Source organism: Podarcis filfolensis (genome assembly GCF_964270895.1).
Source record: "Podarcis filfolensis genome assembly, chromosome: 16".
Lineage (NCBI taxonomy): Eukaryota > Metazoa > Chordata > Lepidosauria > Squamata > Lacertidae > Podarcis > Podarcis filfolensis.
In genome coordinates this window covers 29784679-29810823 of record NC_139620.1, presented here as the reverse complement: position 1 = coordinate 29810823, position 26145 = coordinate 29784679, and the positions used below count along the sequence as shown (strand labels likewise).

General features: G+C 45.8%; 1 long non-coding RNA gene across 1 annotated transcript in view; it reads left to right on the top strand.

Moving 5' to 3' along the window:
* LOC310751455 overlaps positions 1–26145 on the top strand; it is a 175612-nt gene that overhangs the window by 61275 nt on the left and 88192 nt on the right. Inside the window, exon 2 of the long non-coding RNA XR_014542517.1 lies at positions 6970–7072. This is a non-coding gene — a long non-coding RNA (uncharacterized lncRNA). The remainder of the gene's footprint in view (positions 1–6969; positions 7073–26145) is intronic.

Genomic DNA, 26145 nt, shown 5'->3' with positions numbered 1-26145 from the left:
AACCCACCTCTTACATTTCTTGCAACAGAAACCAACACAACTCTGGGATGAAGAATCCACCTTTCAATCTGAACTTAGCCTGATCTTTTATTCCCCCTCCTTCCCTTCCCCTCCCCTTTTTATGAAGATTACCCGCTCTGGGATCCCACAGCTAATTCTCATCTGGCCTCCTCGCTGGCCCAAATAGGACTAATTTAGCCAGCTAGCCCTGGTGATCATCTAATGTTTATTGGATGGATTTCCCCCCTAAATTGATTTTGAATTCTGAATTTATTGTTATTCACGTTTTATACTGTGTTTTTTGTTGCATCAAGTTAAGTGTTTTAAATTTGTTGTTAGCCGCCCTGAGCCCGGTTTTTTGAACCAGGAAGGGAGGGGTATAAATAAATAAAAGATTATTTATTATTATTATTATCCATCTCATTTATTTATTTATAATATAATTTGTTTAAGTTTTAAACTGTTTTTAATATTATATTTGAATTGTCGTAACCTGCCCTGGGATCTTTGGGCAGGTAATTAGTAGTAGCAGCAGCAGCAACAACATGGACGACAACAACAATCTGATACCCCCTATGTCATTACCAAGATTCAAGGTAGACAACAACTCAGTACAGTGGCACCTCAGGTTACATACGCTTCAGGTTACACACTCCACTAACCCAGAAATAGTGCTTCAGGTTAAGAACTTTGCTTCAGGAAAAGAACAGAAATCGGGCTCCGGCGGCGCAGCAGCAGCAGGAGGCCCCATTAGCTAAAGTGGTGCTTCAGGTTAAGAACAGTTTCAGCTTAAGAACGGACCTCCAGAACGAATTAAGTACTTAACCTGAGGTATCACTGTATCTCATTTCTATATAAAGAAATACCTTCTGGGCTATTTTCTAGTTGGAACCCAACTCACAAATTAGACCAATGACAAGAGAGAGGGGAGGGGATTTATAAGCCCATTTATAAATATACCCCAGAGAAAAAGGAGCTTGGTTTGTGCTTGGATTATACATCCCAAAAGAGGGGCATTAGAGGGTGTCTACAAAAGCTAAAAAGCTCTTTTATGACCACCTCGGGTTACCCTATTTTTAGAGTGCCAGTTTTAAATATAGACCTCCTGGCTTAAAAAGGAAGAGAATGAAGGAAGAATGTGGAGATAGACTTGGATGGAAGAAGAACCGGGACAAGTCTTCCTTAAATATTCAAGCACTACATTGCTACTTGACCATCCACTAACTTCATAATGTAATAGTATCTTCCAAGTATCATGATGCTAGGGGTTGGGTGTCAGTAGGGTGGGGTTTATTTTTGGGGGGTACCGCTGTGGGTTAAACCACAGAGCCTAGGGCTTGCTGATCAGAATGTCGGCGGTTTGAATCCCAGCGACGGGGTGAGCTCCCGTTGCTCTGTCCCTGCTCTTGCCAACCTAGCAGTTGGAAAGCACGTCAAGTGCAAGTAGATAAATAGGTACCGCTCTGGCGGGAAGGTAAACGGCGTTTCCGTGCGCTGCTCTGGTTCACCAGAAGTGGCTTAGTCCTGCTGGTCACATGACCCGGAAGCTGTACACCGGCTCCCTCAGCCAATAAAGTGAGATGAGTGCTGCAACCCCAGAGTCGGCCACGACTGGACCTAATTCTCAGGGGTCCCTTTACTTACCTTCCCAAGAGAGGGTGCATAAGATTGTGGATTTATCTGGGGAGTGGGAGAGACGTACGTGGGCAAACAATGCGCATTATGATATGGCTTCCCACAAGCGCTTTTTGAAAAATGATTAATCTTTCTTATTGAGTTTTACATTGGAAATTTCAATTCAAACATTAAACATCATCATCATTTAGGATTCCCCGAATTCTTTGACTCCCCTCCACCCTTCCATGGTTACCATTTTCAATCTTTTCCCACTGCTTCACATATTTTCTCATTTTTTCTTAAATAATCCTTTTTAAAAAACCTCAAATCCTGCCAATTCCACACATTCTTTTACTGGTGAAAATAGCATTGCTTGGAAATCAGCTGCAGTGGTACCTTGGGTTACAGACACTTCAGGTTACAGACGCTTCAGGTTACAGATGCTTCAGGTTACAGACTCCGCTAACCCAGAAATAGTACCTTGGTTTAAGAACTTTGCTTCAGGATGAGAACAGAAATTGCGTGGCGGCAGCAGGAGGCCCCATTAGCTAAAGTGGTATCTCAGGTTAAGAACAGTTTCAGGTTAAGAATGGACCTCCAGAACGAATTAAATTCTTAACCCAAGAGACCACTGTACAGTGGTACCTCGGGTTACAGATGTTTCAGGTTACATACGCTTCAGATTACAGACTCTGCCATCTCAGAAATAGTACCTCGGGTTTAAGAACTTTGCTTCAGGATGAGAACAGAAACCATGCGGCGGCGGCGCAGCAGCAGCAGCAGCAGCAGCAGCGGGAGTCCCCATTAGCTAAAGTGGTGCTTCAGGTTAAGAACAGTTTCAGGTTAAGAACAGACCTCCGGAACGAATTAAGTACAGTGGTACCTCGGGTTACATACGCTTCAGGTTACATACACTTCAGGTTACAGACTCCGCTAACCCAGAAATAGTGCTTCAGGTTAAGAACTTTGCTTCACGATGTGAACAGAAATCGTGCTTGGGCAGCGTGGCAGCAGCGGGAGGCCCCATTAGCTAAGGTGGTGCTTCAGGTTAAGAACAGTTTCAGGTTAAGAACAGACCTCCGGAACGAATTAAGTACTTAACCCGTGGTACCTCTGCACTCCCTGTTTACCAACCAACCAACCAACCAACCAACCAACCAACCAACCAACCAAACCAACCAAACCTTGTGTTGAGGGCTGACTTTCAAAAGACTGCAGCTCTGCTGTGTATGGCACCCTGACCATGACTCAGGTGGTCTATGACGGCCCCCGACAAACAGGTGGGGTGTTATGGGTGAGAGCTGCATTGCACTCCTGAGAGGGGACAACTCACTGCCCCAGTTGCCGGCACCAACAGGAGGGCATAACGCTGTTGCTCTCAGGACCTGTTTGTGGATTTCCCACAGACACCTGGTTGGCCACTGTGAGAACAGCATGCTGGACTAGATGTGCCATTGCAGGTTCGTCTTATGTTCTTATGCAGGTTCGTCTTATGTTCTCATGTTAGAAGGAAAACATTTAGAATTTGGGTGGGAAACAAGGGGTGCCAACTTGAATTAAATATTGCGGGAGGGGGCAGGCAAGATCTCCCCCACATAATCAATCACAAGTCATGGTGCACACACACCATTTGAATGGCAATGGCTGACTCCCTCAAATATTGTATTGGGGGGCCAAAGGGACCATGGCCCCTAGGAATTGGCTCCTATGGTGGGGAAGCAGTGAAGTACAATGTGCTGGCAGCAGTGGCGTAGCGTGGGGGGTGCAGGGGGGGCCGGCCGCACCGGGCGCAACATCTGGGGTTAGGGCAAATCCACGGGTTAGGGGGCGCAAATCCACGGGCTAGGGGGCGCAAATCCACGGGCTAGGGGGCGCAAACTACTTGCCTTGCCCCGGGTGCTGACAACCCACGCTACGCCACTGGCTGGCAGCCAGTTAGCTCCTAGGCTAAGTTTGTACTGTTTTGTACAAAGCCCTATATGGCTTGGGACTTGTTCTTCTTGTTGTTGTTTAGTTGTTTAGTCGTGTCCAACTCTTCATGACTCCCTGGACCAAAGCATGCCAGGCACTCCTGTCTTCCGCTGCCTCCCGCAGTTTAGTCAAACTCATGCTGGTAGCTTCGAGAACACTGTCCAACCATCTCGTCCTCTGCCGTCCCCTTCTCCTTGTGTCTTTCCCAACATCAGGGTCTTTTCCAGGGAGTCTTCTCTTCTCATGAGGTGCCAAAGTATTGGAGCCTCAGCTTCAGGATCTGTCCTTCCAGGGAGCACTCAGGCCTGATTTCCTTCAGAATGGAGAGGTTTGATCTTCTTGCAGTCCATGGGACTCTCAAGAGTCTCCTCCAGCACCATAATTCAAAAGCATCAATTCTTCGGCGACCAGACTTCTTTATGGTCCAGCTCTCACTTCCACACATCACTCCTGGGAAAAGCATAGCTTTAACTATACGGACCTTTGTTGGCTTGGGACTAGGATGCCCAAAAGATATGCTCATCCCGTATATACCCATCTGCTTGCAGCAGATGCCATCTTATCAGGAACTCTGTCCTCAGGGCCAGCCCAAGACATTTTGGCACCTGAGATAAGCCAACTAATGCTTTCCTCCCCTTGCCAGGGAAGAAAGGGTGAGTGAAGATGTTCATCAGGAACATGGGAGGGATAAATATCGACATCAGGATCTGCTGACCCTGTAGACACTGCCACCTGAGGTGGTCACCTCACTTGGCCTCATGTGTGGGCTGGCCTGTCTGTCTGTCCTGCACTATGTAGGAACAGGGCCTTTAGTGTTGTGGCACCTTTCTCAATCACAACAGTCTTACTTATTTATTTCCTAACTCTGCTGTGATAGCTACCCAAGTCCTGTCTGTATCATCCTCATCCCCATCACCCTGAGTCAGTGGCATAGCACTGGTTGCTAGTACCCAGGGGCTGTGCGGAGCTAGAGACATGTACTCAATCACCGAAGAGTCACTCAGGAGATCACAACTGCAGAGATAAGAAGAGTTGTTCCATTGTCTGGAGAGGTCACTTCCTGGTTCTCATGGAGAAGTCATTTTCATTGGAGCTCAGTGATGGAAGTGCACAGCTGTATTGAGGCAGCACCGGGTGATGAAATTTTATGCGCCTAAGGCAACCACCCTGTGGCTCCCCACACTGTGCCACTGTCCTGAACCACAGCACAATGTTCATGGAGAACACAGAAATCTCACCGCATTTGGCTGCTCCTGTTAATTCTGCTGAGCGGCGCTCCGATGGCTGCACTAAATTCCTGCTCTGATGGCATCCCTGCTGTCCAGGTTGAAATGACCATTTCTCTCTCCCACCTGGTAGATTGTGTGTGTGTTTGTGTGTGTGTGTCCCATCCTCTCTTCTCACTTTTAGTGCCCACTGGCCATAAATAATCACAACCAGCGAGGCTCCTGTGGCAAAAGATGAGAGACAATGAGGGAACTGGCCCACAGCCCTTCGGCTGATATTGAAGCCACCAGGAGGTTGCCTTATTAATTGGGCTTGGAAGATCATTTCACACTTCATAAATCACGGCAAAGCCAGGCAGGTGGCTTGGGAGTCACAGGGAGCTGCCAGGTTGCTTTGACATGACCCCCCTTCATATATGAGGGGCACAGATCCTAGTATTAAAATGTGAACCTTGAAAGCTGAACTAGGGGGAGTTGGGAATAGCAGTTGGATTAGGGACAGATGGAAAATGGGGGCTTTGAAGGAGAGAGAAAAGAGGCTTCTGTTATTTTCACTGTATTACCTGGGTGATTAACTGGGATACCCAGTTGTATGATATTATTAAAGAAAGACAATTTCAGTTTCTCATTTTTCCACTCTGTAAAGTTCAGTTTTCCACATTCTCTCACATCAGCTAGTGATTTTTTAAAAAAGTCCTCATGAAAATTCATCAGCATTTTAGAGCATATTTCTCCCAATATACACATTTTTGCCTGCGAGTTTTCCAAATACACACAATTTTGCAAAGCGTTTCCCCTTGACATAACGCATTCTTAATGTTATTTTTACTTATATGCATCTTTATGCAGAATTTACTCCTGTGTATACATCTCTGTACACATTACGTGTTTGAAGAACCGCACTACAAAATTCATAAAGTGTGAATTTTGAAAGATGGCTGTGTTTCAGCTCATGTAAAGTTTTGGAAAGTTTGAATAAAGGTAGGCTTTCATTTGAATGCAAATGGAATAAAATTTCTCCCCCATCCTTTCCCCTTCTCCTTTAGCCCCCCCCCCTTAACCATTCCCTCTATTTCCAATGCTGTGGCTCTGTGTGCCATTCCTTATGTAGCCAAAACAGCACCACCCACCCACAGCGGGGAGGCACTTGCAGGCTTTGGAAAGCCCCAGAGTTAGCAGAAGTACAAAAAGATGTGGGGGAACCCCCTAAGAGGCGGAATCCCACTGTCTCCTAGAGCCCAGTGAGGACTGAATATGTTCACTTGCACTGAACGTCAAGGAAGAAAATGGGAAGGCTTGAATCCTGATCAGTGTTATACATGGCAACATTTTGTTGTAGGTCTTACTTGTAATTTAACATCATCATCATCATCATAATCAGATTTCCAAAGCACATTCGCCATCACATTTAAATGTAGGGACAGTTTACTTTCCCAATAAATCTTGCCAGTTCTCCTGAAATCAATGGGACTTTATTCCAACTAAGGCTCCAGTCCCAACCCTTGATTACCCAGGAGTAAGCCCCACTGAGGGACGCGGGTGGCGCTGTGGGTTAAACCACAGAGCCTAGGACTTGCCGATCAGAAGGTCGGTGGTTTGAATCCCTGCAATGGGGTGAGCTCCCGTTGCTCGGTCCCTGCTCCTGCCAACCTAGCAGTTCTAAAGCACGTCAAAGTGCAAGTAGATAAATAGGTACCGCTCCAGTGGGAAGGTAAACAGCGTTTCCGTGCGCTGCTCTGGTTCGCCAGAAGCGGCTTAGTCATGCTGGCCACATGACCCGGAAGCTATACGCAGGCTCCCTCGGCCAATAAAGCGAGATGAGCGCCGCAACCCCAGAGTAGTCCACAACTGGACCTAATGGTCAGGGGTCCATTTACCTTTACCTTTAAGCCCCATTGAACTTGGTAGTACTGACTTCTAAGTAGGCATGGCTAGGATAGTGCTACAGGTTAGGATTTTTTAGCTTTCACTGATTTACTGGTAGGCTAACAGGCTAACACTTTAATCCTAGCCTGTGGATCAAGACTGTAGCGTCTGGATGCTGTTGGACTCCAGCTCTCATCAGCCCCAGCCAGCATAGCCATTGGTCAGAGATGAGGACGCGGATGGTGCTGTGGTCTAAACCACTGAGCCTCTTGGGTTTGCCGATCAGAAGGTTGGCAGTTCGAATCCCCATGACGGAGTGAGCTCCTGTTGCTCTGTCCCAGCTTCTGCCAACCTAGCAGTTCGAAAGCACGGCAGTGTAAGTAGATAAATAGGTACCACTGCATGGGGAAGGTAAACAGTGTTTCAATGCGTTCTGGTTTCCATCACAGTGTTCCATTGTGCCAGAAGTGGTTTAGTCGCCGGGACCACATAACACCGGTCCTGAGAGATCTGCATTGGCTCCCAGTACGTTTCCGAGCACAATTCAAAGTGTTGGTGCTGACCTTTAAAGCCCTAAACGGCCTCGGTCCTGTATACCTGAAGGAGCGTCTCCACCCCCATCGTTCAGCCCGGACACTGAGATCCAGCGCCCAGGGCCTTCTGGCGGTTCCCTCATTGCGAGAAGTGAGGTTACAGGGAACCAGACAGAGGGCCTTCTCGGTAGTGGCGCCCACCCTGTGGAACACCCTCCCTTCAGATGTGAAGGAAATAATCAGCTATCCTATCTTTAAAAGACATCTGAAGGCAGCCCTGTTTAGGGAAGTTTTTAATATTTAATGCTGTACTGTTTTTAACATTTGATTGGGAGCCACCCAGAGTGGTTGGGGAGACTCAGCCAGATGGGCAGGGTATAAATAATAAATTATTATCATTATTATTATTAGTCCTGCTGGCCACATGACCCGGAAAGCTGTCTGTGGACAAACGCCAGCTCCCTTGAAAGCAAGATGAGCACCGCAACCCCATAGTTGCCTTTGACTGGACTTAACCATCCAGGGGTCCTTTACCTTTTTACCTGATCAGGGATAATGGGAGGTGGAGTACAACCACATCTGGAGGGCCATAGGTTCTCCATCTTTGCTGTAGCTTAACATCTCCCCTCTGTTTCTTGAGCAATAGCTGAGGGGGATTCCGCGCCCCCCCAGTTTTGTGTCAAAGGCTGATTATCATCCAGGTCTCCAAAATAGTACACAAACATACTGAAGATTGGAAAAGAGTACCAATGGGTCTGATGATGAAACAGGGAGCTCTATTATTCCAGGGTTGCTTTGTTTCCATGTGTTTTTATTTTTAATATTTTATTAAAGTTTTTTTGGTTTACAAAGGTATGCGCAATGTCTCTTTCTTCAGGTTACATTTTCCACAGGTCAGTTTCATTTGTTGAGACATTAGGGTTACATTAGGAAGAAAAAAGGGGAGAAGAGGTGGAGGGGGCCATGGTGGGTGGGGTGTGGGGTCGGGAGGCGATATTTCTATTTTGCTTAAGGTACGTGTGGGTTTTTGTGTCAGCCTCCTTTGTGCAGGTTCTCTTTGCTATTCGCTTGTGTTCCTTTGGTGGTGAGAGAAATTGTGGTTGGCCTAGGGTGCGGTTGCTTGTTTGTGATTGGTTGTGTTGAACTTTGAGGTTGTGGGGAGGTTTGGTCCAGAGCTGACTTTCACTAAGGGGCTCCCTGCTGATTCCACCATAAGTGCTAATTAGCAGATAAAAGTCAAAGCTGAAATCCCCAGCCAACTTGATTGGCAGCTCCTTTCCCACCATGGTTCTCTAAACAGCCTGGAAGGGAACAAAGCATCAACAGGTGAATCTCAAATTAATTATGGAGTCACTCTCTCATCAGCTTCTCCACCTTTCAAAGCTGACACATAAATATGTGGAGGGGAATTTTGAACAATTTATTGTTGACTAATTCTCTAGCGATTGGGGGAGGATAAAGGCAGGCTTATCCATAAGCTGAATAATAGAGGCATTTGGAGGTAAGTCTTCCTTTTCCTTTTCCTTTTTTGCTTCCTTTAGCTCCTAGACTCTTCTCCCCACATCTCAGCATCGGAGCCACCAAGACTCTAAGGTAGGGGTCAGCAAAATTGTTCAGCAGCAGGTCGGTCCACTGTCCCTCAGACATTGTGGGGGGCAGGACTATATTTTGAAAAATAAATAAATGAACAAATTCCTATGCCCCACAAATAACCCAGAGATGCATTTTAAATAAAAGCACACATTCCACTCATGTAAAAACACCAGGCAGGCCCCTCAAAAAACCCAGAGAAGCATTTTAAATAAAAGGACACATGCTACTCATGTAAAAACACTGATTTCCGGACCGTCCGCGGGCCGGATTTAGAAGGCAGTTGGGCCGGATCCGGCCCCCCGGCCTTAGTTTGCTTACCCATGCTCTAAGGTGAGTGATGCTTAAACAGGTACACAAAGAAGTTGGGACATGACTGAAGGTGGCATATTTTGGGGAACAAGTGTTTAATGAAATAAGTAAAATTACACATTAGCATATCACAAAGTCCCCCAAAATTTGCATAACTGAATCTGTTTTTCAGTGACAATCCAGACTTGGTGGATAAACCACTACAGTCATACCTTGGTTTGAAGTAGCTTCGGGATAAGTATTTTCGGGTTGCGCGCTGCAGCAACCCGGAAGTAATGTAGCGCATTATTTCCAGGTTTCGCCGCTCGCGCATGTGCATACGGTCAAAATGATGTCACGCGCATGCACGGAAGCGGCAAATCGCGCCTCACGCAGATGCGTAGATGTGGGTTGCGTTCGCTTTTGGATGTGAATGGGGCTCCGGAACGGAGCTTTCCTTCCATTTGTGAGCTCAGCAGACTGCATCCCTTTGCAGCTTAAAGGGGAAGCTTAGATAGGCTAGTTTTAGCCTTTTAGATTAAATAATCCAGGATGCTTTAAGGCAGACTGGATTCCCCCAATATTGTAAAAGGTAAAAAGTAACATTTACTCACTCAGAATACTTGTTGAACAGTACAGCAGCTTTATTCAGGCAGGCTTAAAATGGCAATTCAGTTACAAAGACATACTTTAGTCTAATTTTAAAATGGTGTCTCAGCAATGGAGCTCAGATATGCAGATATTCTACACCGCTGGAATGAGGCGAAAGAGCAAAGAGGAAGTGCCCCAGCCACGTGAGATTACAGTGGTACCTCAGTTCTCAAACGAAATCCATTCTGGAAGCCCATTCGGTTTCCGAAATGTTCAAAAACTGAGGCGCAGCTTCCCATTGGTTGCAAGAGCTTCTTGCACTCAGCGGAAGCCGCATCACAGGTTCGGGTTCCAAAAAACATTTGAAAATGGAAGCAATTACTTCCAGGTTTTCGGCGTTCGAGAACCGAAACGTACAACCAAGGTGTTTGGGAACCAAGGTTCCACTGTACAGTGGTACCTCTGGTTAAGAACTTAATTCATTCTGGAGGTCCGTTCTTAACCTGAAACTGTTCTTAACCTGAAGCACCACTTTAGCTAATGGGGCCTCCCGCTGCCATTGCGCTTCCGCCTCGCGATTTCTGTTCTCATCCTGAAGTGAAGTTCTTAACCCGAGGTACTACTTCCGGGTTAGCGGAGTCTGTAACCTGAAGTGTTTGTAACCCAAAGCGTTTGTAACCCAAGGTACCACTGTATATGTATAGCAATGCCCTCCCCCTGAAAGGGCACAGTGGAAGTGTCTGTCAGTGTCTAGGAAGCGTCTAGGAAACTTACAGGACTTTGAGCTTCAGCTCCTATCATGTGCCTGCCTAGCATTGTTGGTTAGACTGCATTGTAAATAACCCACATCACATGACACCCCAATAACATCGGGTGCTCTGCTTTGGACAGAAGCCAACTGATCAAAATCTCACACAGCATTGCCTAATGGGTGCCGGCTTTGCCAGTGTGGTGTAGTGGTTAAGAGCGGTAGTCTCGTAATCTGGGGAACCGGGTTCGCGTCCCCGCTTCTCCACATGCAGCTGCTGGGTGACCTTGGGCTAGTCACACTTCTCTGAAGTCTCTCAGCCCCACTCACCTCACAGAGTGTTTGTTGTGGGGGAGGAAGGGAAAGGAGAATGTGAGCCGCTTTGAGACTCCTTAAAGGGAGTGAAAGGGGGGATATCAAATCCAAACTCTTTTTCTTCTTCTTCTTCTTTCCCATCACTTGCTACCTGAAGTGCCAAGGACCTAACCTGGGCCCTTGAACCTGAAATGCAACCATGCTGTCACTGAGCTGTGACGCCCTCCACTAACTGGTCAACAAAAAAAACCTTTCCAAGCTAAACTTGCCACCAGTCAGTCAGATTTGCCAAACTCTCTGCCTTCTTTTCAGCTTTGGGTGGACCATGTCTGCCTTTGCACTGACCAGACAACAGTTAAACGCTGTTCTTCTTGAGAGCTAATGACCTACCAGCTGTCTCTGTCCGTGGCTCTTTCCCTCCTCCCACCAATTCAGTGTCAGCACCAGGGGAGATGTGCCATGTTGGCGCATTTTGCTGCAAGGTGGATCAGATGCAGCCATTGCCATAGCAAGGAAGTGATTTGAAGAGCCTCTGTCTGGGTTAACTTGTGGCAAGGGGAGGTCAGTATTTCAGCAAAAGAGAAAACCTCCCTCTGTGCGTTTTCGCTGACTGGGAAGCTCCATAACTAGAGCCAATGAGACCTGAGAAGGAGGGAGGGAGAAGGAAGGGAACAAACAAATGCTAAGCTTTCCTGTCATTCATTATCCGCCATCTGTTCCCTAATTTCTTTCCTGTGGCAAAGTGCTAAACCCCAAGGCTGCTGCTTACAGCAGTTCTCCAGGCACGAGAGGAGAGGGATCTATCTCTGACAGCTGATCTAGACATGTAGCAGAATCACATAATAATCTCTTTCCTGGACGGTACAACTTACGAACGTAAGAATAGCCTTGCTAGATGAGGCCAACGGCCCACTGAGTTCTCGCAGCAACCAACCAGATGCCCATGGGAGGCAGGAACTGAACACAAGAATGCTCTCTCCTTCTCTGACCACCAGCAACTGGTATTCAGAGGTGTCACTGTGTCCAGTGTTGGAGGCAGAACATAGAGATCATGGTTATACACCCTGTGTGTGCGCGCGTAGGTACAGGGTTATTAAGACTAGGACTAGCCGCCTGAGAAACGGTTTCTATTCAAATGTGATATTTTGGTTTTAAACACAGTGTAAGATAGTCTCTATGGGAGCATATTGTATTTAATTATGGGGTGTCAGAGTTTTTAGGGGGCTAACCAGGCTGGGATAGCTGGGATAGCAGGCTTGTTGGTTTTGAATGTCTGGTGTAGATTTTTCAATTTCGTTGTTCTGAATGGGACAATGACAATAATCGTATTGTGTGTGTGTGTGTGTGTGTGTGTGTGTGTGTGTGTGTTCTCCCACGCTCTGATTTGTTGCTGGTTCCAATTGTGGGAATGTTGAGGAAAGTAGGAGAGAGTATATTGATGAAATATTATCCTTCCACACACACTAGTGAACAAGGAGCAGAACACATTCCCTTGCATGTTGCTGTGCAAGATGGTGGATTCATTAGAATCATTAAAGTTAAGCAATCCAGTCTGGCTTGTCCAGCCTGGATTGTTCCTGGTAAGTTTCCCCTTTTATTTCCCTCTTAACAATAATAATAGCACGGCAGTCTTGTTTAAAAGTAAGAGTAAAGTTCACTTAGATTCAGTTCACAGTAGGATTCTGAAGGAAAGCTTTATCTTGTGGTTACAGTGACATTTGTAGAGAAGAGATGTCTGAGCTAGGCCCCGGACTTTCTACCTTGTGGCTTCCATCCTCTGTAAGGATGAGCCATGTGCTGCTGGCTAAGAGCCAGAAGAGAGGAAGATGGCAAAAGAGGAAGATGGCTGCATGACTAGCCCTTTTATAGGGTCTGCTAGGGTCACACCCATCTATCTACCTGGTCACACACAGGGGGAGGATGCTCCAGAGCAGGTATGACAGGAAGTCCTCCCTGTCTGGAGCAACATTCCCCTGCGTGTCCGCTCTAGGCAACAGGAAATGTTGTGTTTGACTGCTTCAGTGATGATACATCCCACACTAATGGGCCACACGTAGGAAGGGAAAAAATACTCATCACAGAGGCCAGGAGCTTTCTGCCTTGCCACAGGGTCAGGCCAATTAGTGCCCCCCCTTCCCAAATCAAGGTACATTGGGTTATTTCTGACTTACAGTGGTACCTCAGGTTACAAACACTTTGGGTTACAGACTCTGCTAACCCAAAAGTAGTACCTCGGGTTAAGAACTTTACCTCAGGATGAGAACAGAAATCGCGCCCGCATCAGTGGGAGGCCACATTAGCTAAAGTGGTACCTCAGGTTAAGAACGGTTTCATTGCCACCAGCTTAGGTGGCAACACCATCAATTCCCTTTGTGGAGAAAATAGTAGTTTCAACATACAGTCCGTAGAGTCACTATATTAGGGTTCGCCAACCTGAAACACTCCAGAAGTTGCAATAACTATGGGGTTTTTTTTTTACTAATGTATTTGTTTATCTTTCATACATATATACATAGAAAGAGTGTACATTGTATAATTCGGTTTCTTTTTTAAAAAAGAAATCAGATAACTGAGATAAGAGACAGGGTGAAACATGACCAATAAAATTTTATTTTATTGTTTAGCATTGATTTTGAATTACCTATGGGCACAGGCACCATAATATTTTCAGTGCTTGGGGCCTTTAAAGGTCTTAATCCAGCCCCGGGGACACACTCCTCTGCTCTAGAACAGGGTGAGAAAACCATATCACCACCACAAAATAGTTGGACTACAACTCCCATCATCTCTGGGCATAGTCCATACTCTCTGGGGTTGATGGGAGTTGGAGTCCTGCCACATCTGGAGGGCCACAGGGTCCCCGCGGTCACCCCTCGGCTTTAGTGAGTCCCTGGCTACAGTTCCAGATTTGCTTATCTTTGACACTTTGAGATCCTTCTCAAATAAGACATTATTTAAATAATCCTGGGTGTTCCATATTTCGGTGGCGGGGCGGGGGCGGGTCATGCTTTCCTTACGCTGCACGGGAAACCATGTTGTTGTTCTGAACAGTACCTGGTAATTAATTCACAAATACTTTGGGGAGCCCACATGATCTCTAGAGCCAAACCATGCCAAGGAAAACACGGCCTATGGCAGTGTCAACAAATTGGAGAGCTAATCCACGGCGTTTGTTCCTGGCCGGCTTTTGAACCTCTGACATTTTCGTAGCTGCTCTGTCCTGCCCGCCTCTCCTTGTGTTCGCTCTGTCTCCCCTCCACTTCCTTTCCGTCCCCCTGGGTTGTTGCTCAGTGTGTGTTCGGCCACAGAGGAAGTAACCAACGGAACATTCAGGCCCTCCCTTGTTCATGCCAACCGGCTGGAGATAATAAACAGAGGGCAAGTTTGTCTGCGTCTTGCTTGGAAGTCGAGAAAGCTCTTTCACATTTTTTCACCTCCACCTCCATCAGTTTCCTCTTTTGATATTTCCCACACACCAAGAGGTGTCATTGCACAGACTGCAGCCTTTGCAGCATCTTAGCCCATCTCTTTTGAGGAGGTGTGAAAATGACTCGCTGCTTAACCCAAGAATGGCTCTGGTGGATCAGGCCAGTGGCCCATCTAATCCTGTTCTCACAGTCAGGGCCAGATTTAGGTTTGATGAGGCCCTCAGCTACTGAAGGTCGTTTGTCAACAACAAATCGTCACTGTTTTTGGTGTAGAATATATGCTATATGGTAATTGATGGACATATGTTGCCATGCAACCAGTCCATGCAGAATGTAGGCACCCTATATATAGAAATGAGCAAACCAGTGATATTTTAGGGAGCAGGCTAGCAGGCGGGGCCCATTAAAGGAGCCAACACAAAACACTGTTGCTGTATGTAGGTTTTATTTTATTGGTTTATCTTATATTTTGGAAATGTACATCCAGGTTTTTCCCCCTTTAATTTTTGAGGGGACCTCCAAGAGAGTGGGGCCCTAAACTATAGCTTGTTTAGCTTATACGTAAATCTGGCACTGCTCACAGTGACCCACCAGATGCCCCAATGGGAACGTCGCAAGCAGGGCATGAGTGCATCAGCCCTCTCTTCTCCTGCAGTCTCCCATAATTGGTATTCAAAAGCATTACTGCCTCCAGTCATGGAGACAGACCACAGCCATTGTGGCTAGCAGCCACCGAAAGCCACCTCCTCCACCATTTTTTCTGATGTGCTTCTCCCCCCAGCCTATTTTCTGTTATACTTTTTAGTGAATTTTTGAAATTGTAGACAAAGCTCAGTCTTACTCTCACAATGACACAAATAATCTTCTCAGTGCTTAGGACCTTGAAAGGTCTTAATCCAACCACGGTTCCAGAGGAAGGAAAATATCTAATAAATATATCTTCTCCTAGCATCTACACACATCCCTACAGGTTATGGGTGGTCTGGGGTGCAGTTGAGGAGGCGTGGCTTGGAAGGGGTCTCCAAGGGCCAGATACAGAGGTGTAATTGTCCAACGTTGTGGATGGCTGTGTCAAAGAACCATTATTCTTTCTGCAGTAGGGGGCCAGCAGAGTCCCTGCGTTCAACATCTTAGAGACATGAAAGGGGAGATTTCTCAGCACTGAGAAGAAGTCTTCTGTGAACCGCCCTGAGACCTTTGGGTGTAGGGTAGTATTTAAATTCAATAAATAATAATAATGTCTTGTCACCCTTTGTGCTGATTGGAGCCAACGAGAGTGAAAAGAGGAGGTGAGGATTGGCTCCTGGGGTCACTCTGCAGAGGTCATGCAGGAGGAACACCAAGGAGGAGTGGCTCTCTATGCTTCAAAGATAAGCATTTCGGAATACTGAAAACACAAGGGGCTTCCTGCTCAAGAGAATGGGGTGCAAGTTCTGCACTCCAAGGAAAACAAAACTTAAGTCACTCTGAAATAAAACATGGGAACACTCCAAATCATTTGCTGGTATATCTAGCTGAAAGGCAACACATGATTATTGCAACACATCCCTAATAATTACAGTGGTACCTTGGTCCTCAAACGCCTTGGTTCCCAAACGCCGGAAGTAAGTGTTCCAGTTTTGGAACATTTTTTGGAAGCCAAACATCCGATGCGGTTGTTGGCTATTGTTTCCAGGGCGCCTGCACCAATCAGAAGCCGTGCCTTGGTTTTCAAACATTTTGGAAGTCCAACGGACTTCTGGAATGGATTAAGTTTGGCGCTTTTGTTTTTACTATTTATTTTGCTTTCGATTAATTTGTTTTTGTGGCTGTGTGGAACCCAGTTCAGCTACTGACTGATTGATTGTGTTTCTGCGGAAATGGATAAAAGCCCCCCATCCAAACAATGACTATCATCAGTGTAGGTAAAAAAAAAAATATTATTTTGTAAAAATCATCTGCAATACTGTCTTATTTATTTTATAGCACAGTGCATTGCTTTCATTTCATGGATCAATGGTCTCAGTAGATAGTAAAATTCATGTTAAATTGCTGTTTTAGGGGTTGTTTTGAAAAGTCTGGAATGGATTAATCCGTTTTGCATGTCTTTCTATGGGGAAGTGCACCTTGGTTTTGGAATGCTTTGGTTTTGGAATGGACTTCCGGAATGGATTAAGTTTGAGAACCAAGGTACCCCTGTATTACTGTATAGTTATAAGATTATTGTATAGTCTTACTCTTAGAAGGCGATGTGACTATGAGTGGGCACGGCTGTGAATATCCTGAAAGAACTCTGCACTTCTGAACTTGCCCCTGTGCTACTGGCCTGGAGGGCTCCATTTTGTCCCTGTGCCTGAGATCCCCCATTGTTGGGGTTATGGGATAGGTTTGCTAGTCTATGCTGCAAAATTATGTAGCAGGTCTGACTTGTTTAGCAAACCGGACAGCTCTTTTCTGTCACACATATCTCTATAATAGCCAAGACGCACCATGGCCACAAAGAAGTAAGTGTGAAAGCCAGATTTTTCCACCTTTTCTCCCTACTCCCCAACATCATAAAAATAAAACCCGTCTGGAGAGAGAAGGAAAACAGAGCTTGTGGGGGGACTGAGCCAAGGGACTATCAGGATCTCGTGGTTTTGTTCTGGCTGGTAAGAAAAGGCTGGGCCTGCCTTCCCAGAGACAATTTCCTGCTGAGCCCGCCTTGTGATGTGTGTCCTTGCTTTTAAAACTGGAAACGCTTTGATGGATATTATTAGGCAAGGAGGGGAAAGCATTTGGAAGCCTCCCCTTCCGCACAAACCCACCAGAGTGTTCCTGGATGAAAGAGGGGCAAATTGGAAGAGCCTGTGGTTGGATTCCTGGAGGGGATTTTCTGGCTCCGCGTTGGGAGTCTGCTGTGTATAGAAGGAAACATTCCCCCCAAAACTTCCTTCTTTGGGCAGGGGGGTTGAATCCCTTTGCCTCTTGAGTGCACGAGAGGATATGACGTGTCTCTTGAGCTTGCATGTCAAAGAGGAGAAGACTGCGGTAGAGGAAGACATATCTCCAAGGCCTCTTCCCACTGGAACCATTCATTTCTATTATTTTATTACAACTTGTTCCAAGTCCCTGCTAGCAGCCCCTGATAAAGAGATGTAGGAACATAGGCAGCTGCCTTCTGCTGAGTCAAACCATTGCTCCATATAGCTCAACATTGTCTGTCTTGACTTGGCAGCACCTCTCCAGGGTTTCAGCTAGGAGACAACCAAGCTCATACCTTCCAACATTTGTCTGATGAAAATAGGGATGTCCCATTCCATTGTAATAATTTTACCATTTAATACCCCACTCATCTTTACTGGGTTGCCCCAGCCACTCTGGGCAGCTTCTAACACACATAAAAACATAATAACACATTAAAAAAAACCACCCTTCCCTATACAGGATTGCCTTCAGACAGCTTGGAGGGTTGGATAACTCCACACCCTCCAACATTTCTCCAATGAAAACAGGGACATCCTGCCATTGTTGTTGTTGTTGTTGTTGTTTAGTCGTGTCTGACTCTTCGTGACCCCATGGACCAGAGCACGCCAGGCACTCCCGTCTTCCACTGCCTCCCGCAGTTTAGTCAAACTCATGTTGGTAGCTTCGAGAACACCGTCCAACCATCTTGTCCTCTGTCATCCCCTTCTCCTTGTGCCTTCAATCTTTCCCAACATCAGGGTCTTTTCCAGGGAGTCTTCTCTTCTCATGAGGTGGCCAAAGTATTGGAGCTTCAGCTTCAGGATCTGTCCTTCCAGTGAGCACTCAGGCCTGGTTTCCTTCAGAATGGATAGGTTTGATCTTCTTGCAGTCCATGGGACTCTCAAGAATCTCCTCCAGCACCATAATTGAAAAGCATCAATTCTTCGGTGATCAGCCTTCTTTATGGTCCAACTCTCACTTCCATACATCACTACTGGGAAAACCATAGCTTTAACTATAGGGACCTTTGTTGGCAAGGTGATGTCTCTGCTTTTTAAGATGCTGTCTAGGTTTGTAGCATGTAAATGAAAATAAAAACACTGTCTGCTTCTTATGTTTGTAAGGGCCTCTTGACTTTCTTGTGTTAACGTAATACATGAAGATCATGGGTGAAGAAGCCAGACAAACATTGGGTGCAGCCTGGGTATAGTGGCGGAAAAGACTCTGTCCTGGGTATCCAGCCACTTTACCTCTGAAGTTGTTGGTGGGGAGAAGAGAAGGCTCTTGAGTGATGGCCTAAAATTCCTGACAGGCTTAGTGGTGGCTGATGCCCATTGGGCCTGATGGGACAGAAGGCAGGGAGCTCGACAGTAGGTGGCGCTAGAGCTAACAACAGATAGAGACAACTCATTCTGGCTTTGTCCCCAGTCTCCTCCCTGTTGAGTTATTCAAGGGCAGCATTGAGACCAAGAGGAAGCTAACAGGCAGTCTCTCCTTCAAGTAAGATTGTCTTCCATGAACACGGTCTTAACAGTGAGTCCGTAAGTGACTGTGGAGACCAATTTTGGAGCCACACGTCCTTCCACAGTGGGGAAATATGTTTCTGGGTGGGGGTTGATCATGGTGAGGGTTTGCCAAGCATGCCTTCCTCTTAGCACGTTTCTCCCTTTCTTCCTGAGTTTGAGCATCTTCAAAACCCATGACACCTTTGGTAAAGACTGTTCTCCAATTGGAGCGCTCGCAGGCCATTGCTTCCCAGTTGTCAGTGTCTATACTACTTTTTTTTTTTTTTAGATTTGCCTTGAGACAGTATTTAAACCTCTTTTGTTGACCACCAGCATTACGTTTTCCATTTTTAAGTTTGGAATAGAGTAATAGCTTTGGAAGACGATAATCAGGCATCTGCACAACATGACCAGTCCAACAAAGTTGTTGTTGAAGAGTCATTGCTTCAACCTGGTGGATCCGCCTTGGGTGACCCTGCTGGGAGTATGAGACTCCCAATGGCTTTGATCACAAGGGGAGGAAGGGAAAGGAGATTGTTAGCTGCTTTGAGACTCCTTAAAGGTAAAGGGTAAAGGGACCCCGGACCATTAGGTCCAGTCGTGACCGACTCTGGGATTGCGCGCTCATCTCGCTCTATAGGCCGAGGGAGCCGGTGTTTGTCCGCAGACAGCTTCCGGGTCATGTGGCCAGCATGACTAAGCCGCTTCTGGCGAACCAGAGCAGTGCATGGAAACGCCGTTTACCTTCCCGCCGGAGCGGTACCTATTTATCTACTTGCACTTTGATGTGCTTTCGAACTGCTAGGTTGGCAGGAGCAGGGACCGAGCAATGGGAGCTCACCCTGTTGCGGGGATTCGAACCGCCGACCTTCTGATCGGCAAGTCCTAGGCTCTGTGGTTTAATCCACAGCGCCACCCGCGTCCCTTGAGACTCCTTAGGGTAGTGATAAAGTGGGATATCAAATCCAAACTCCTCTTCTTCCTCTTCTTCTTCAGAACGTGCAAGCCCACACGCCACAACAAGGTGATGACCCAGTGAGTAACAGGCAGTACCACTCCCTGAATGGGTTGTAAATAAGAACGCTGAGTTTGGTCCACCCAAATGGACCAGCCTCTGTTGGAAGGAAGTGGGCCTTAGGATATTTATCTATTTAATAAAATTTATACACTGCTTGATTGTAACAAAACAAAACGAGACCCAAAGCAGTTTACAAAGAGATAATAAAATCAAGGAAAATTCACACCCATACTTAAAACATACAAAAGTTAAAATATGGAAACAGATTAAAATTACCTCAACTTTCTAGGCACTTGGGTAGGCTTGTCTAAACAAGAATGTTTTTTAGCAGGCAGTGAAAAAAGGGTAGCGAAGGCGCCTGCTTAATCTCAAGGAGCAGGAAGTTCCAAGGTTTAGATGCTGAATTGAGTTCTTACAGATACAGAACGGGTATTAGGTGGCACCTGTAGTAGTGCCAAGACACACCGGACATTTGCAATTCTGCCCAGTGCCAGATTCTGCACTTTATTTGGAATGGGGCAAGATGTACTTGACCCAGAAAGTCACTTGCTTGCTGCGCTACTGTGAACCCATAATTTAAAACAAGCCGATCTAATTCTGACTGTAAAATGCAAAGGATTATGTGGCTGCAAAACCTGGTTTCCCTTGTGGTGGTGGGACTCAGAATTCGAAGGCTTCCAGGATCCTGCGGGTTCTTAATACAATAACCCACACAATCTTTGATGTAAAAAGTAAGCGCAGAGGGATTTCTCGAAAGTTGGAAAACCTTTCCTTTTCACGTCCTTGATATGAACCCCGGGCTGCCCAGCGTTAGCCTCAAACCAGCTGAGTGAGCTACATCATGAAACCCTATTATTTCAAACCAAAGCGAGCCCCATAATTGGAAAGAAAACCCCACTGAACTGCAAGGGTTGGGTAAAACAAATCCAGGCATTATTTTGACTTCAGTTTCGTGTTTGGCTGCAGGATTTTTTTGATAGCAGAGAGCGGTTAGTACCCAATGCAACCTGGGAAAGATTAAGGGAATAATAACAGGAATAAATCACGAGGCTAATGAAAGTTTGTCCCTGCAAAAATGGCCGAGTTGAAACCTTAGCCTCTGTAAAGGTAAAGGGACCTCTAACTGTTAAGTCCAGTCACGGACAACTCTGGGGTTGTGGTGCTCATCTCGCTTTAATGACCGAGGGAGCGGGCATCTGTCTGCAGACAGCTTCCAGGTCATGTGGCCAGCATGACAAGCTGCTTCTGGAGAACCAGAGCAGCGCACAGAAACGCCGTTTACCTTCCCGCCAGAGTGGTACCTATTTATCTACTTGCACTTTGACATGCTTTTGAACTCCAACAGGAGCTCACCCCATCGCGGGGATTCGAACAGCCAACCTTCTGATCGGCAAGCCCTAGGCTCAGTGGTTTAGACCACAGTGCCACCCACATGTAGCCTCTGTACACCTTATTAATTTTTGTATGAATAGCAAAACTTTCTAAATAACCCCCTCTCACCAAACATGTATTTTTCTTGCTGCAGCAACATTGCCCCACAAAGTGGGGGTGGGTGGGGAATATTTTCCACCCCGAGGGCCACTTTCCCTCCTTGGCAAGCTTGTGAGGACCACTTGCCCAGTGGTGGGTGGGGCCAGAGGGAGAAGTGGGTGGAGCAATGCATGTCAATTTTACATTTGTACAGTAGGCTTGTTTCTACACATGCTCACACATCGCTCTCCACCCTCCATAAGAGACATTATCAGAGTTTAAGGACACATTTCCGATGAACAAAAATGCTAGAGGAAGGGGTGAAGGTGTTGACTGGGTAAAAAAGGGTTGGCTGGAGAGAGGATGGGGCATGGGAAGAGTCCCAGGGGCCAGAGAGAGACGTTTCGAGGACTGTATTTGGTCTGCCTGAGGTTCTTCACCCCATCATAAAGATTGGATACTGTGCTATTGAGGCAGAAATGAAGTATAGCATTGCTTTAAGAATGGAACTATGAAAAGAAGGTACCTTTTATCACAAGTGGTGGACGTGTAAGGTAACTAAAACTTTTTGGGAAATGATATATAATGAAATGAAAAAAATGTTTAAAATAACATTTGTTCGTTAAAAAACCAGAAACTTTTTTATTAGGAATTATAGGTACCAAGATTCCAAAGGACCAGAAAATACTTTTTAGGCATGCGACAACAGGTCCACAGATGTGGCTAGCTCAGAGATGAAAGGAAGAAACTATTCCGACCGGGGGGAAATGGCAAACCAAGTTGATGGACTATGCTGAAATGGCAAAATTAACTGTGAAGCTCAGAAACCAAGAGGACAAGAACTTCAAAAAAAGAATGGGGGAAAATTATAATACCGGTATATTTAGGAGACCATTGCTTACATTAGCAGGATTTTAACCGCACTTGTAAAGTAACCAAAAATATGGACAATTTAGTTGGATAAAAAAACTGGATAACAAACTCATAAGCAGTTGTAAACATTGTCATTAGGATCCATGGAGGGGATGGGAGGGGGGTCCTGAGATTCAGAGTAATCTCTTTATACATTTTTAAAATTGTTTTTGTTATATGTTTATAACTTTTTAAAGTAAAAAAAAACTTACAGAAAAAGAAACAAGAATGGAACTATGGTTCAGAGACACACAGAGGAAGCTGAATGAGGTTCTGAGCTGTACATGTGCTTTCTCTTGCTTCTGAGAATGGAACGAAACATGGTGGGCCAAGGTTAGGTCCCAGTGACTAGCGTAAGAAATAGTCGTATCCTCACCATTCAGACTACAGTAGCCTTATTCAAGGCTAATAATGCAAGAACACAGACAGGAGATAATTCAGCTGTGGTTTGTTTGTTTTTTTTAAAAGATATTTATTGAAGTTTTACAAAAACATAAGTTTACAAAATGAAGAAAGGTCATATAAAAAGAAAAAGATACAAAAAAAGAACATAGAAAAATACATGAAAAAGAAAAAAAAAGAATAAAAATACAAAAGACAAATAGCTAAAAAAGAATTAAAAACAAATCCGTTTTTTGTAACTTTAAACTCATTAACTTATTTCCTTGGCCTCCTCACACCTCCCCTTTTTGTATTCCCATTTAAATAATCAAATCAACAAATCCTTACCCTCTTTCGTTTATCTTAACTCTGTATCTTAACATATTATAACTCTATATTTTCATCCATTATCAATTCAATTTTGCATATTCTTATTAACTTTGTTGCTAGTGCCACTTATTTTCAATCCAACATCATTTTAACATTCATTAATTTTACAGTATTTCTGAAGATAGTCTTTAAATTTCTTCCAGTCTTCTTCCACCAACTCTTCTCCCAGGTCTCGGATTCTGCCAGTCATTTCCGCCAATTCCATATAGTCCATCACCTTCATCTGCCACTCTTCCAGGGTGGGTAACTCTTGTGTCTTTGATAATTCAGCTGTGGTTTGAACCCGTTGTCCTTCCTAATAGCGAAGGAAGCTGCCCAGTCCTGAATCAGACCAATGATCCATCTAGCTAAGTGTTGTGTAGACTGAGCTCAGAGGCACAGAGGACCGTTTCCCCCAAAGCACCGTCATGAGAATACTGAGCTAGGTGGACCATCGGTGTGGCCTAATGCAAGGCAGTTTCCTGTACTTCTCTGTTCTTTACTGCAGTGGTGGTTTTGGTGGTTGCGTGTCGAGGCCTCCCAGGACACCTCCAAATAAAGACACAGTTCACACCACATTTTTGTTTTGGTTTTTGGCATAATTTTGGCCACAACTTTATTGATTTACAGTATGTGAGTAGTTGCTTAGGCATTGGTTAATGACTATCTGTTCCCACATAGAGGTAGGAACAGAACTGACAACCGCAAGCCTGCGGAAGTCAGTAAGGGTAAACATTTTTGGGGAGACAATAGAGCTGGGCACCAGGCTCTCACCTCTCCCCAAATGCTCCTAGGGGCTCTTGCGTGGCCCTAGCCCCTTGCCAGGGGTTCGGACAAGAGCATGGCGAGCCCCTGGATTCCTTTACTGGAATACCCTTGCAGCAACAGCATTGGAGGGGCAGGCACAGCCAACCACATCCCCTCCACCAACCAAAATTAACCAATGCCTAACCGCAACCTTACAAGTTGTGACGATTTGCTACGCAGTAGGCAAAAAACCAAATGGCACCAGCCAATCAGCCAAATGTTAAAAATTCCTACCAGACCCCTGCTCCAAAGCAGACGACCCCATGACAGGCATAGCAAGGTCAGCGCAAAAAAAACCCTAAATAAAGGGAGGGTGGGCGGGTGACCCGATGTGCGCAGCGAAAAGAGGAAGCTCAGCGCTGCGTGCAGGGAGTAAACAGCACCCCCATCAATCAAACAATTTTGCAGCATTAAATTCTCCCCAGCAACAATTGGAGGTGCCCTATCAAATTCGTGGCCATCCATACTAACCTGCCCAGCAACAGGGGATGTCATGGTTGACCCCACCAGAACACATGCTCTCCATGAAGGAGAACCCGCTTTATATCATTGAGAGCTAGTGTGGTGTAGTGGTTAGAGCGGTGGACTTGTAATCTGGTGAACCGGGTTCGCTTCCCTGCTCCTCCACATGCAGCTGCTGGGTGACCTTGGGCCAGTCACACTTCTCTGAAGTCTCTCAGCCCCACTCACCTCACAGAGTGTTTGTTGCGGGGGAAGAAGGGAAAGGAGAACGTTAGCCGCTTTGAGACCCCTTAGGGTAGTGATAAAGCGGGATATCAAATCCAAACTCCATCACGGAAGACATTCCTTGCTGCTGTATGGTCCACATGTACGTGAAGAACAAGCCCACCTAACTCCAGTTCTTCTCTCTCAGGAGCATCATGTTGATTGAAGCCAGGTGAGACATGTTGCAGAGGAGCACCAAACGCACGAGAGGAGCAAGCGAGAAGCTGCACTGCATTGGGGAAGCCACCTATATCTCTGATATGGAAGAGCCCCTGCCATGTTTAAAGCAAACAGCCTTGACCCTTGTGTAAGCTCTAACCACAGAAAACCTCACCTTTTGGACTCTCCATGGTGTTTCATAATGTGCTTCCATATTTAAATGGACATGACTCCCGCCGGGGGTTCTTGTGTTCAGTCAATTGAAGGCAGGTGGGAAGGAGTAGGAAAGAAAGATGAAACCCAGATGTTCAGACTTTCACATCTTTGCTGTAAATTAAAATGGACTGAGGATTCAGTCAATATGTCAGCGTTTGCTTAGATTTTAAGCGCATATCATTACAATTATTTATTAAATTTGTATACCACCCTTCATCTGAAAATCCCAAGGCAGTTCACAACAAAGGAAGCAGCCTTATTTTGAGCCAGGTCCAGCAGCGTAGCCGCAAATTCAGAAGGGTGGGGTCCCGTCATGATCGTTACAGCTACACCCACTTACAGCCATGCCCCCCTCTAAGCGTCCATAATTTTATCATTATACAATAATGATAATTAGGAATGCATTGCAATGGTCAATGCAGATCTCAGTATGCTGCCTTGCAGCTAGAGATACTATTTTCTGTATACGTACACGGGCAAATAATTTGCAGTGTTCCAGTATCTCACCTATATTGGCCTCCAGTACGTTTCCGAGCTAAATCAGTGTTGGTGCTGACCTTTAAAACCCTAAACGGCCTTGGCCCTGTATGCCTGAAGGAGCGTCTCCACCCCCATTGTTCAACCCAGACACTGAGGTGCAGCTCCAAGGGCCTTCTGGCGGTTCCCTCATGGCGAGAAGTGAGGTTGCAGGGAACCAGGCAGAGGGCCTTCTTGGTAGTGGTGTCCACCCTCTGGAACACCCTCCCATCAGATGTCAGGGAAATAAACATATATCTGACTTTTAGAATATTCTGTTGGGAGCCGCCCAGAGTGGCTGAGGAAACCCAGCCAGATGGGTGGGGTATAAATAATAAATTATTATTACAGTGGTACCTCTGGTTACGTACTTAATTCGTTCCGGAGGTATGTACTGAAACTGCTCTTAACCTGAAGCACCACTTTAGTTAATGGGGCCTCCAGCTGCTTCTGCGCCACTGCCACACAATTTCTGTTCTCATCCTGAAGCAAAGTTCTTAACCCGAGGTACTATTTCTGGGTTACCAGAGTCTGTAACCTGAAGCGTATGTAAACTGAAGTTTATATAACCCGAGGTACCACTGTATTATAATTATTAAATTTAATTTGTGCTTTTCTTGGAGTTCCATTGCACATCTCAGAACTTGCACCCCACTCTCTTGGCACCAAAGCAGCTTTGTGTTGTCAGTGTACCTAGATGCTTAACTTTGTTGTTCTCCCCACATGGCGTCTGCAGAGTAACCCTGGGAGCCAGTCTTTGGTGGTCGACTCACCTCCTTTCACTCTGGTTCCAGCCAACACAAAGGGTGAGGAGAATTCATCACAATGGCTAAAAAGCCCCCCTTTCATGATGGCTGAGTGGTACTAGAACACTGGAGACAGGGATCATTCTACAGACTTACAAATATAAATTTATAACAATCCAAATGCATATCCATATCTAGAGCTTACTCTGAATCTCAAGA